The sequence below is a fragment of the Zalophus californianus genome, chromosome 3 (genome assembly GCF_009762305.2).
Source record: "Zalophus californianus isolate mZalCal1 chromosome 3, mZalCal1.pri.v2, whole genome shotgun sequence".
NCBI lineage: Eukaryota > Metazoa > Chordata > Mammalia > Carnivora > Otariidae > Zalophus > Zalophus californianus.
The window spans coordinates 20,385,933-20,397,299 of NC_045597.1; the positions used below are offsets into that span (position 1 = coordinate 20,385,933).

Consider the following 11,367-nt stretch of genomic DNA (forward strand, 5'->3'; position numbering starts at 1 on the left):
GCTTTATAGAACAAGAATGAATCTACATGTACAAAGACATGAAGTAGATACATGATCTTTCATTGCTGTTTACTTGGACTACACATGAATTCATGTATTTTTGTTTATTTAAAAAACAATTACAGTGCTTGCTTCAGCAGTACATATACTAAAATTGGAATGATATAGAGACGATTAGCATGGTCCTTGCACAAGGATGACATGAAAATTCATGAAGTATTCCATATTTTTATAATATAATGCTAAGTGGAATAGGTCAGTCAGAGAAAAACAAATACCATATGATTTCACTTATGCGGATTTTAAGAAACGCGATAAACAAGCAAAGGGCAGGAAAAGAGAGAGAAAGACAAACCAAAGAACAGATTCTTAACTATAGAGAGTAAATTGATGGTTACCAGAGGGGAGCTGGGTGGGGGTATGGGTGAAATGGGTGATGGGGATTGAAGAGGATGCTTATCATAATGAGCACTGAGTAATGTACAGAATCATCAAATCACTATATTGTGCACCTGAAACTAATATAACATTTTATGTTAACTATACTGAAATAAAAATTAAAAACTTAGGAAAATTATTATTTTTGGAAAAAATTTTGTGGTAAATGTTTTCTTGAGTTTTGATTAAAGACATATAGTAAAAATATGCTTAGTAAGGGTAGTGGGGATCTGATTACATGTTTGCAAACTGGGGAGATGAAAAGTTTTGGTAGGGACAGCAATAGGAAAACTTGTCCACTAACATATTATCAGGTCTAGACTAACATAAGGTGGCACCAGGTATAAACATACCTTCAAACAAAGTGATAAAATGAAGATAGGAATTGGCAGAATTGGGAAGAATGTAACACAAGCTAAAATGAAAAATATTCCACCAATACCATGTTCCTGAATTTATTTAAGACAGAAGATGCAATTGTTTTGTTTTGGTTAGGGAAAACAAGAACTAACTTACCTGAGATCAGTGACAGTGGAACTGGAAATGTCCTTCAATAATCAGATTTGTTCATCTAGATTATTTACTGTATTTTTGCTGATTTATAACATGCATAATCTATAATGATTATATATATGCATCTATAACATGTATAATCTGTATGTACACTATATATATATGCATCTATGCAAAATATATGCATATGTAATTTTAGGTAAATACATTTTATAGGGCCATGAAATCAATTTTATTTTAATTTTATTTTTGAATAGGACATGATCAAATATGGTTTGAGGACCAAAGTTGCACAGATTATTTAGAAAATGTACAAGGATAATGATGCTTGTAAAATTATTCAGTATCTAAAAATGACTTTCAGTGTTCTTCACTTAAAAAGGGTAATTTGGAACATTATGCATCAACAATCTTCACCCCTGACTCTTTCCTAAAGCTTTGGAGATACATTTCTTTCCTCTGGTGTGTGGGAAGATATATAGTATTGTCCAAATAAACTCTGGGATGGTTTCTTTTCAATTTAGTTATTTTATTTTTTTGCATTCTGGAATTTTTCTGTCTTTACTTGGAAAAAAAATCAATCCAACATATTTTTAAGTGTTTCTATTTAATATTTTTTCAAACATGATAACTACTCTCAACTTCCGGAATTGTATCCTTTTAAATTTTGTCACATAAATTATGAAAATGTAATTTTTGATTAGTGTTTCTGAACAATTTGTGTTTTTCCTTATGTAGTAGGAATGGATGCCTCCTGGTCAAAGTTAGGAAAATTTCTAATAATAGCCAATATTTATTTAGAGGTCATTATATTGCAGACATTTTGCTAGGTTCTTTGTAAGTATTATCTCTAATTCTCAAACAATATTTAAAAGGTTGATATTTGCTTTATTAACTAAATGTGTATTCAAAATCACATAATCAATTGACTTAATACCCACATCTTATGTCCCTGAAAGCCTATACTTTCTCTTTTCCTCCAGCTTTATTGAGATATAACTGACATATACTATTATGTAAGTTTAAGGTGTCCAATGTGTTGACTTGATACACTTATATAATGTGGAAGGATGATCACCGTAGAGCTGGTTAATACCTCTGTCATGTCACAATTATCATTTCTTTCTTGTAATAAAAACACTTAAGATCTACTCTTTTAACACCTTTCAAGTATATGATACAGTATTGTCAATTATAAGCACCACGCTGTACATTAGATCCCCACAACTTACTCATATTATAACTAGAAGATTGTATTCTTTGATCAACACTCTCCCCATTCCCTTCACTCTCCATCCCGGGGCAACCACCATTCTACTCTCTGTTTCCATGAGTTTGTTTTTTGTTTTTTGGGTTTTTTTGTTTTTTTTTTTTTTAATTATACATATAGGTGAGATGATACAGTGGTTGTCTGGCTTATTTAATTTAGTATACTGTCCTTAAAGTCTACCCATCTTGCTACAAATGGCAGATTTCCTTCTTTCTTCTGGCTAAATAATATCCATTGTAGATACATAACACATTTTCTTTGTCCATTCATCCATAGAGAGATCCTTAGGTTGTTTCCCTATCTTGACCGTTGTGATTAATACTGCAATGAATGCGAGAGCATTGGTATCTCTTCAATATCCAGATTTCACTTCATTTGGATATATACCCAGAACTGAATTTGCTGGATCATATAGTGGTCCTATTTTTAATTTTTTTGAGGAACTTCCATACTATTTTTCATACTGGCTGTACCAATTCACATTCCCATTAACAGTCCACAAGGGCTTCCTTTTGGCTGCACCCTTGGCAACACTTATTGCTTGTCTTTTTGACAATAGTCATCCTAACTGTTATGAGATGATGTCTCATCATGGTTCTGATTTGCATTTCCCTGATGATTAGTAATGTTTAATACTTTTTCATGAGTCTGTTAGCCGTTTGTATGTTTTTCTTTAAAAATGTCTATTTTGTTCCTCTGCCCATTTTTTTTTTTTTTTAAAGATTTTATTTATTTACTTGAGAGAGAGAGAGCAGGGCCAGAGGGAGAAGCAGACTCCCCGCTGAGCAGGGAGCCCGATGTGGGACTCGATCCCGGGACTCCAGGATCATGACCTGAGCCGAAGGCAGTCGCTTAACCAACTGAGCCACCCAGGCGCCCTGCCCATTTTTAAATCAATTTTTTTACCATTGAATTGTATAAATTCCTTGTATATTTTGAATATATTGCTTTATCAGGTGTGCCATACACTTTCTATTGATCAATATTATCAGATGGCCAGTATTAAATTGTTATCTCTACCATCTCTTCCACTACAAATATTTTCTCTGTTCCTTTCATCTTTTCCTTTCACTCACTCTCACACCCTCCATCTTTTAGGTCTAATAAATATTCACAAAATATCTATTTCCACACATTCTAATACAGTAGCCTCTGGCTACATATGTTTACTAAGCCCTTGAAGTGTTGCCAGTCTAAATCGTTAGCTGTCACAAATGTAATATACACACTGCATTTCAGTGAGTTAACATGAAAAATAGGATGTGAAATATAACAATAATGCCTTTTAAGATACTAAAATCCAAATGCTCCAAGTCAATGTTTTTCAGGTATGTAACCATTTTTTTGCTCCCTCTCTCCTTTCCTTCCTCCATTCCTTGCAATTTAAAAAAAAAAAAAATAGAATTGTAAGGTAGTTGTAAGAAATAATACAGAGAGATACTATGTATCCTTTATACAGATTCTTATAATAGTGGCATCTTAAACTCTGGTTAAAGGATATCGCAATCAGGATATTGACTTTGATGAGTGAAGATACTGTATCACCACAATGATTTTGCCCTTTTATAGCCACATCTACTTCCCTTCGCACACTCTCCTGCTTCATTCCTAACAACTACTGGTTTGTTCTGTATTTCTATAATTTGTTATTTCAGAAGCATGATATAAATGGCATTATATGATATGTAAACTTTTTGCAATTGTTTTTTTTTTCACTCAGTATAATCCTCGGGAGATTCTGGGAGGTTGTTTCATGTATCAATAGCTCATTCCTTTTATTTTTAAATAGTATTCCATGCTATGGATATATCAGTTCATTTAGCCATTCATTCATTCAAAATATCTGAATTATTTTCAAGTTTTGCTATTTTTGTAAAACTCCTACAAACATTCATGAGTGGGTTTTTGTGTGCACATATCCATTTCTCTCAGATAAATGCCCGGGAGTACAATTGCTGTGCTATATGGTAAGTGCATGTTTAGTTTAATAAACAGACAAATAAACAAACAAAACTTACCGTTTGGGGGGAAGGATTGTATCATTTTACATTCCCAATGGCAAGAGAATGAGTTATCTAGTTTCCCCACATCCTCAACCAAAATTCGACTTGTATGATTGTATATTTTTATTTTTACCATACAGACTGGTGTATAGTTCTATCTCATTGCGGTCCTAATTTTCATTTCCCAAATGGTTAATGATATATAACATCTCTTCCTGTGCTAATTTGCCATCTGTTTATCCTCTTTGGTAAAATATTTTCTTTTGCTCAAATTCAAATTGAATTGATTTTTATAATTGGGTGTTGAGGATTCTTTATATATTCTAGATACAAGTATGTTAATATATATGTAGCTTATAAATATTTTCTCCCACTCTGTAACTTGTCTTTCCATCCTCTTACAGCATCTTTTGAAGACGAAAATGTTAAATTTTGATGCAGTCCAATTTGTCAAATATTCCTTTAGTGGATACTACTTTTGGTGTCAGGACTGAGCTCTCTGTTTACCTTTAGATTTTCTCCTAGATCAATATTTAAAACCTCAGTAATGGGCACCTGGGTAGCTCAGTTGGTTAAGCGACAGCCTTCGGGTCAGTTCATGATCCTGGAGTCCCGGAATCGAGTCCCGCAATGGGCTCCCTGCTCAGCGTGGAGTCTGCTTCTCCCTCTGACCTTCCGCCCTCTCATGTGCTCTCTCATTCTCTCTCTCTCTCATTCTCGCTCTAACAAATAAATAAATAAATAAAATCTTTAAAAAAATAAAAAATAAAAAAATAAAACCACAGCAATTTTTCATTTTTTATTTAAGTCCATGATCAATTTTGAGTTAATTTTTGAATAAGGTGTGAGATTTAGCTTCAGGTCAAGATTGATCGATCAGTTGGTTTTTGGCTCTAGACAATTTGAGGCATATTGCTATTCTTGATTGATTGGCCCTTTTAATCATTAAATAATGTTTCTCTTGGTCTTTGGTAATTTTATTTGTTCTGAAATCTGCTTTATTGGGTATAAGATAGCCACCTCTACTTTGTGTTAACTAATATTTTTATGATATATCTTTTTTCATGCTTTTGCTTTTAAGCTGCCTATATCAGTATATTTGAAGTGAATTTCTTGTAGACAGCATATGGTTAGGTTATGATTTCTAATCCGTTTTGACAATTTCTGTCTTTTAAATTGTAGGTAGATCATCTGCATTTAATGATCTGTAGGTGCTATCTGTTTTTTAATTTTTATTGTTATGTTAATTACCATACATTACATCATTAGTTTTTGATGTAGCATTCCATGATTCATTGTTTGTGGATAACACACAGTGCTCAACGCAGAATGTGCCCTCTTTAATACCCATCACCAGGCTAACCCATCCCCTCACCCCCCTCCCCTCTAGAACCCTCAGTGTGTTTTTCAGAGTCCATAGTCTCCCATGGTTTGTCTCCCCCTCCGACTTACTCCCCTTCATCATTCCCCTCCTGCTATCTTCTTCTTTTTTTTTCTTAACATATATTGCATTATTTGTTTCAGAGGTACAGATCTGTGATTCAACAGCCTTGCACAATTCACAGCACTCACCATAGCACATACCCTCCCCAATGTCTATCACCCAGCCACCCCAAACCTCCCACGCCCCATCACTCCAGCAACACTCAGTTTGTTTCCTGAGATTAAGAATTCCTCATATCACTGAGGTCATATGATACATGTCTTTCTCTGATTGACTTATTTCACTCAGCAAAACACCCTCCAGTTCCATCCACATCATTGCAAATGGCAAGATCTCATTCCTTTTGATGGCTGCATAATATTCCATTGTGTATATATACCACTTCTTCTTTATCCATTCATCTGTTGATGGACATCTTGGCTCTTTCCACAGTGAGGCTATTGTGGACATTGCTGCTATAAACATTGGGGTGCATGTACCCCTTCGGATGCCTACATTTGTATCTTTGTGGTAAATACCCAGTAGTGCAATTGCTGGATCCTATGGTAGCTCTATTTTCAACTGTTTGAGAAACCTCCATACTGTTTTCCAGAGTGGCTGCCCCAGCTTGCATTCCCACCAACAGTGTAGGAGGGTTCCCCTTTCTCCACATCCCCGCCAACATCTGTCATTTCCTGACTTGTTAATTTTAGCCATTCTGATGGGTGTGAGGTGGTATCTCATTGAGGTTTTGATTTGGATTTCCCTGATGCTGAGTGATGTTGAGCACTTTTTCATGTGTCTGTCGGCCATTTGGATGTCTTCTTTGGAAAATTGTCTGTTCATGTCTTCTGCCCATTTCTTGATTGGATTATTTGTTCTTTGGGTGTTGAGTTTGATAAGTTCTTTTTAGATTTTGGATACTAGCCCTTTATCTGATATGTCATTTGCAAATATTTTCTCCCATTCTGTCAGTTGTCTTTTGGTTTTGTGGACTGTTTCCTTTGCTGTGCAAAAGCTTCTTATCTTGATGAGATGCCAATAGTTCATTTCTGCCCTTGCTTCCCTTGCCTTTGGCGAAGTTTCTAGGAAGAATTTGCTGCGGCTGAGGTTGAAGAGGTTGCTACCTGTGTTCTCCTTTAGGATTTTGATGGACTCCTGTCTCACGTTTAGGTCTTTCAAACATTTGGAGTCTATTTTTGTGTGTGGTGTAAGGAAATGGTCCAGTTTCATTCTTCTGCATGTGGCTGTCCAATTTTCCCAACACCATTTGTTGAAGAGACTGTCTTTTTTCCATTGGACATTCTTTCCTGTTTGTCAAAGATTAGTTGACCATAGATTTGAGGGTCCATTTCTGGGCTCTCTATTCTGTTCCATTGATCTATGTGTCTGTTTTTGTGCCAGTACCATACTGTCTTGATGATGACAGCTTTGTATTAGAGCTGGAAGTTTGGAATTGTGATGACAGCAGCTTTGCTTTTCTTTTTCAATATTCCTCTGGCTATTCGGGGTCTCTTCTGGTTCCATACAAATTTTAGGATTATTTGTTCCATTTCTTTGAAAAAAGTGGATAGTGTTTTGATGGGGATTGCATTGAATGTGTAGATTACTCTAGGTAGCATTGACATCTTCACAAGGTTTGTTCTTCTAATCCATGAGCATGGAACGTTTTTCCATTTCTTTGTGTCTTCTTCAATTTCTTTCATGAGTATTTTATAGTTTTCTGAGTACAGATTCTTTGCCTCTTTGGTTAAATTTATTCCTAGGTATCTTATGGTTTTGGGTGCAATTGTAAATGAGATTGACTCCTTGATTTGTCTCTCTTGTCTTGTTGTTGGTGTATAGGAATGCCACTGATTTCTGTGCATTGATTTTATATCCTGCTACTTTACTGAATTCCTGTATGAGTTCTAGGAGTTTGGGGTAGAGTCTTTTGGGTTTTCCATATACAGTATCCTATCATCTGCAAAGAGTGAGAGTTTGACTTCCTCTTTGCCGATTTGGATGCCTTTGATTTCTTTTTGTTGTCTGATTGCTGTGGCTAGGACTTCTAATAATATGTTGGAATAGCAGTGGTGATAGTCGACATCCCTGGTGTGTTCCTGACCTTAGGGGGAAAGCTCTCAGCTTTTTCCCATTGAGAATGATATTCGCTGTAAGTTTTTCATAGATGGCTTTTATGATATTGAAGTATATACCCTCTACCCCTATACTCTGAAGAGTTTTGATCAAGAAAGGATGCTGTATTTTATCAAATGCTTTTTCTGCATCTATTGAGAGGATCATATGATTCTTGTTCTTTCTTTTTTTAATGTATTATATCACGTTGATTGATTTGCGGATGTTTAACCAACCTTGAAGCCCAGGGATAAATCCCACTTGGTCATGGTGAATAATCCTTTTAATGGACTGTTGGATCCTATTGGCTAGTATTTTGGTGAGAATATTTGCATCCATGTTCATCAAGGATATTGGTCTGTAATTCTCCTTTTTGATGGGGTCTTTGATTTGGGGATCAAGGAAATGGTGGCCTCATAAAATGAGTTTGGAAGTTTTCCTTCCATTTCTAATTTTTGGAACAGTTTCAGAAGAATAGGTATTAATTCCTCTTTAAATGTTGGGTAGAATTCCCCTGGGAAGCGATCTGGCACTGGGCTTTTGTTTGTTGGGAGACTTTTGATGACTGCTTCAATTTCCTTAGGGGTTATAGGTCTGTTCAGGTTTTTTATTTCTTCCTGGTTCAATTTTGGTAGTTGATACATGTCTAGGAGTACACGGATTTCTTCCAGGTTATCTAATTTGCTGGCATAGAGTTGCTCATAATATGTTCTTATAATTGTTTGTGTTTCTTTGGTGTTGGTTGTGATCTCTCCTCTTTCATTCATGATTTTGTTGATTTGGGTCATTTCTCTTTTCTTTTTGATAAGTCTGGCCAGGGGTTTATCAATCTTGTTAATTCTTTCAAAGAACCAGCTCCTAGTTTTGTTGATCTATTCTACTGTTCTTTTGGTTTCTATTTCATTGGTATCTGCTCTGATCTTTATTATTTCTCTTCTCCTGCTAGGTTTAGGCTTTATTTGCTTTTTTATCTCTAGCTCCTTTAGGTGTAGGGTTAGGTTGTGTATTTGAGACCTTTCTTGTGTCTTGAGAAAGGCTTGTATTGCTATATACTTGCCTCTCAGGACTGCCTTTGCTGTATCCCAAAGATTTTGAAGAGTTGTATTTTCATTTTCATTGGTTTCCATGAATTTTCTTAATTCTTCTTTAATTTCCTGGTTGACCCATTCATTCTTTAGTAGGATGCTCTTTAGCCTCCATGTATTTTAGTTCTTTCCTACTTTCGTCTTGTGATTGAGTTCTAGTTTCAAAGCATTGTGGTCTGAAAATATGCAGGGAATGATCCCAATCTTTTGGTACTGGTTGAGACCTGATTTGTGCCCTAGGATGTGATCAATTCTGGAAAATGTTCCATGGGCACTAGAGAAAAATGCGTATTCCATTGCTTTGGGATGGAATGTTCTGAATATGTCTGTGAAGTCCATTTGGTCCAATGTTTCATTTAAAGTCTTTACTTCCTTGTTGATTTTTTTGCTTAAATGATCTGTCCATTTCAGTCAGGGGGGTGTTAAAGTCCCTCACTATTACTGTATTGTTGTCAATGTGTTTCTTTGCTTTTGTGATTATTGCCTTATATAATTGGCTGCTCCCATGTTAGGGGCATAGATATTTACAATTGTTAGATCTTCTTTTGTATAGACGCTTTAAGTAGGCTATAGTGTCCTTCTTCATCTCTTATTACAGTCTTTGTTTTAAAATCTAATTTGTCTGATATAAGGATTGCCACCTCTGCTTTCTTTTGGTGTTCATTAGCATGGTAAATGGTTTTCCACCCCCTCATTTTCAATCTGGGGGTGTCTTTGGGTCTAAAATGAGTCTCTTGCAGACAGCATTTTGATGGGTCTTGTTTTTTAATCCAATCTGATAGCCTGTGCCTTTTGATTGGGGCATTTAGCCCATTTACATTCAGGGTAACTATTAAAAGATAGGCATTTAGTGCCATTGTATTGCCTGTAGGGTGACTGTTACTGTATATTGTCTGTGTTCCTTTCTGGTCTATGCTGCTTTTAGGCTCTCTCTTTGCATAGAGGACCCCTTTCAATATTTCCTGGAGGGCTGGTTTCGTGTTTGCAAATTCCTTTAGTTTTTGTTTTTCCTGGAAGCTTTTTATCTCTCCTTCTATTTTCAATGACAGCCTGGCTGGATATAGTATTCTTGGCTGCATGTTTTTCTCGTTTAGTGCTCTGAAGATATCCTGCCAGTCCTTTCTGGCCTGCCAGGTCTCTTTGGATAGTTCTGTTGCCAATCTAATGTTTCTACCATTGTAGGTTACATATCTCTTCTCCTGAGCTGCTTTCAGGATTTTCTCTTTGTCTCTGAGACTCGTAAGTTTTACTATTAGATGTCAGGGTGTTGACCTATTTTTATTGAATTTGAGAGGGGTTCCCTGTGCCTCCAGGAATTTGATGCCTGTTTCCTTCCCCACATTAGGGAAGTTCTCTGCTATAATTTGCTCCAATATACCTTCTGCCCCTCTCTCTCTTTCTTCTTTTTCTGGGATCCCAATTATTCTAATATTGTTTTGTCTTATGGCATCACTTATATCTTGAATTCTGCCCTCGTGATCCTGTAATTGTTTATCTCTCTTTTTCTCAGCCTCTTTATTTTCCATCATTTGGTCTTCTATATGATGGATTCTCTCTTCTGCCTCATTTATCCTAGTAGTTAGTGCCCCCATTTTTCATTGCACCTCATGAATAGCCTTTTTGATTTCGACTTGGTTAGATTTTAGTTCTTTTATTTCTCCAGAAAGGGTTTCTCTAATAACTCCCACGCTTTTTTCAAGCCCAGCTAGTATCTTTAAAGTCATGATTCTGAACTCTAGGTCCAACATTGTACTAATGTCCGTATTGAGTAGGTCCCTGGCAGACGGTACTACCTCTTGTTCTTTTTGCGGAAGTGATTTTTTTCATCTTGTCATTTTGTCTAGAGGAGAATAGATGAATGAGAGAACAAAATGCTAACAGGTTAAAAACGTCCCCAGGAAATATACTCTAAACAAATCAGAAAAGACCTGAAACCAAGGGAAAAGAAAGGGAAAGAAAGAAAAAAGAAAGAGGAAAAAAAAAAAAGAAAAAGAAAAAGATAAAAACAAACAGACCAGAACAAAACAAAACAAAAAAACAAAATATGATCAAATATGATCAGGCTAGTGCATAGATCAGTGCTACACACTAGATTTTGGGCGTATTTTGGTCTGTTAGAAGAAAGTGCCTCCTAAAATTTTAAAGGAAGAAAGACTTATATATGTACAAAATAAGGGTTGATACAATGAGGGGTGGAAGATGACTGTAAAGATTAAAATTATAAAAGGTTTTATAAAAGGAATTGATAAGAAGTTGTTTGAAAAAAGAAAGAAGATTTAAAAAAAAAAGGGAGAGAGTGTGATCAGGCAGACTAGAACAAAACCATACAGTAGTGATTTAGGTTATATTTTGATATGTGAGAAGAAACTGTATCTCAAAATTTTAAAGAGAGAACAAGTTATATATATATGCCAAAAATAAAAGTAACTACTATGAAGGGATAATATATGACTCTAAAAATGAAAAATAAATTTTTTTAAAAGAATTGGTAAGATGTTGTTTGAAAAAGGGAAAAAG

General features: G+C 35.4%; 1 non-coding gene across 1 annotated transcript; it reads left to right on the plus strand.

Moving 5' to 3' along the window:
• Positions 1-124: 124 nt before the first annotated feature.
• On the plus strand, positions 125-231 carry LOC113921093. The gene has a single exon (XR_003519501.1). It is a non-coding gene; the product is annotated as a U6 spliceosomal RNA (small nuclear RNA).
• The last annotated feature ends 11,136 nt before the right edge of the window (positions 232-11,367 follow it).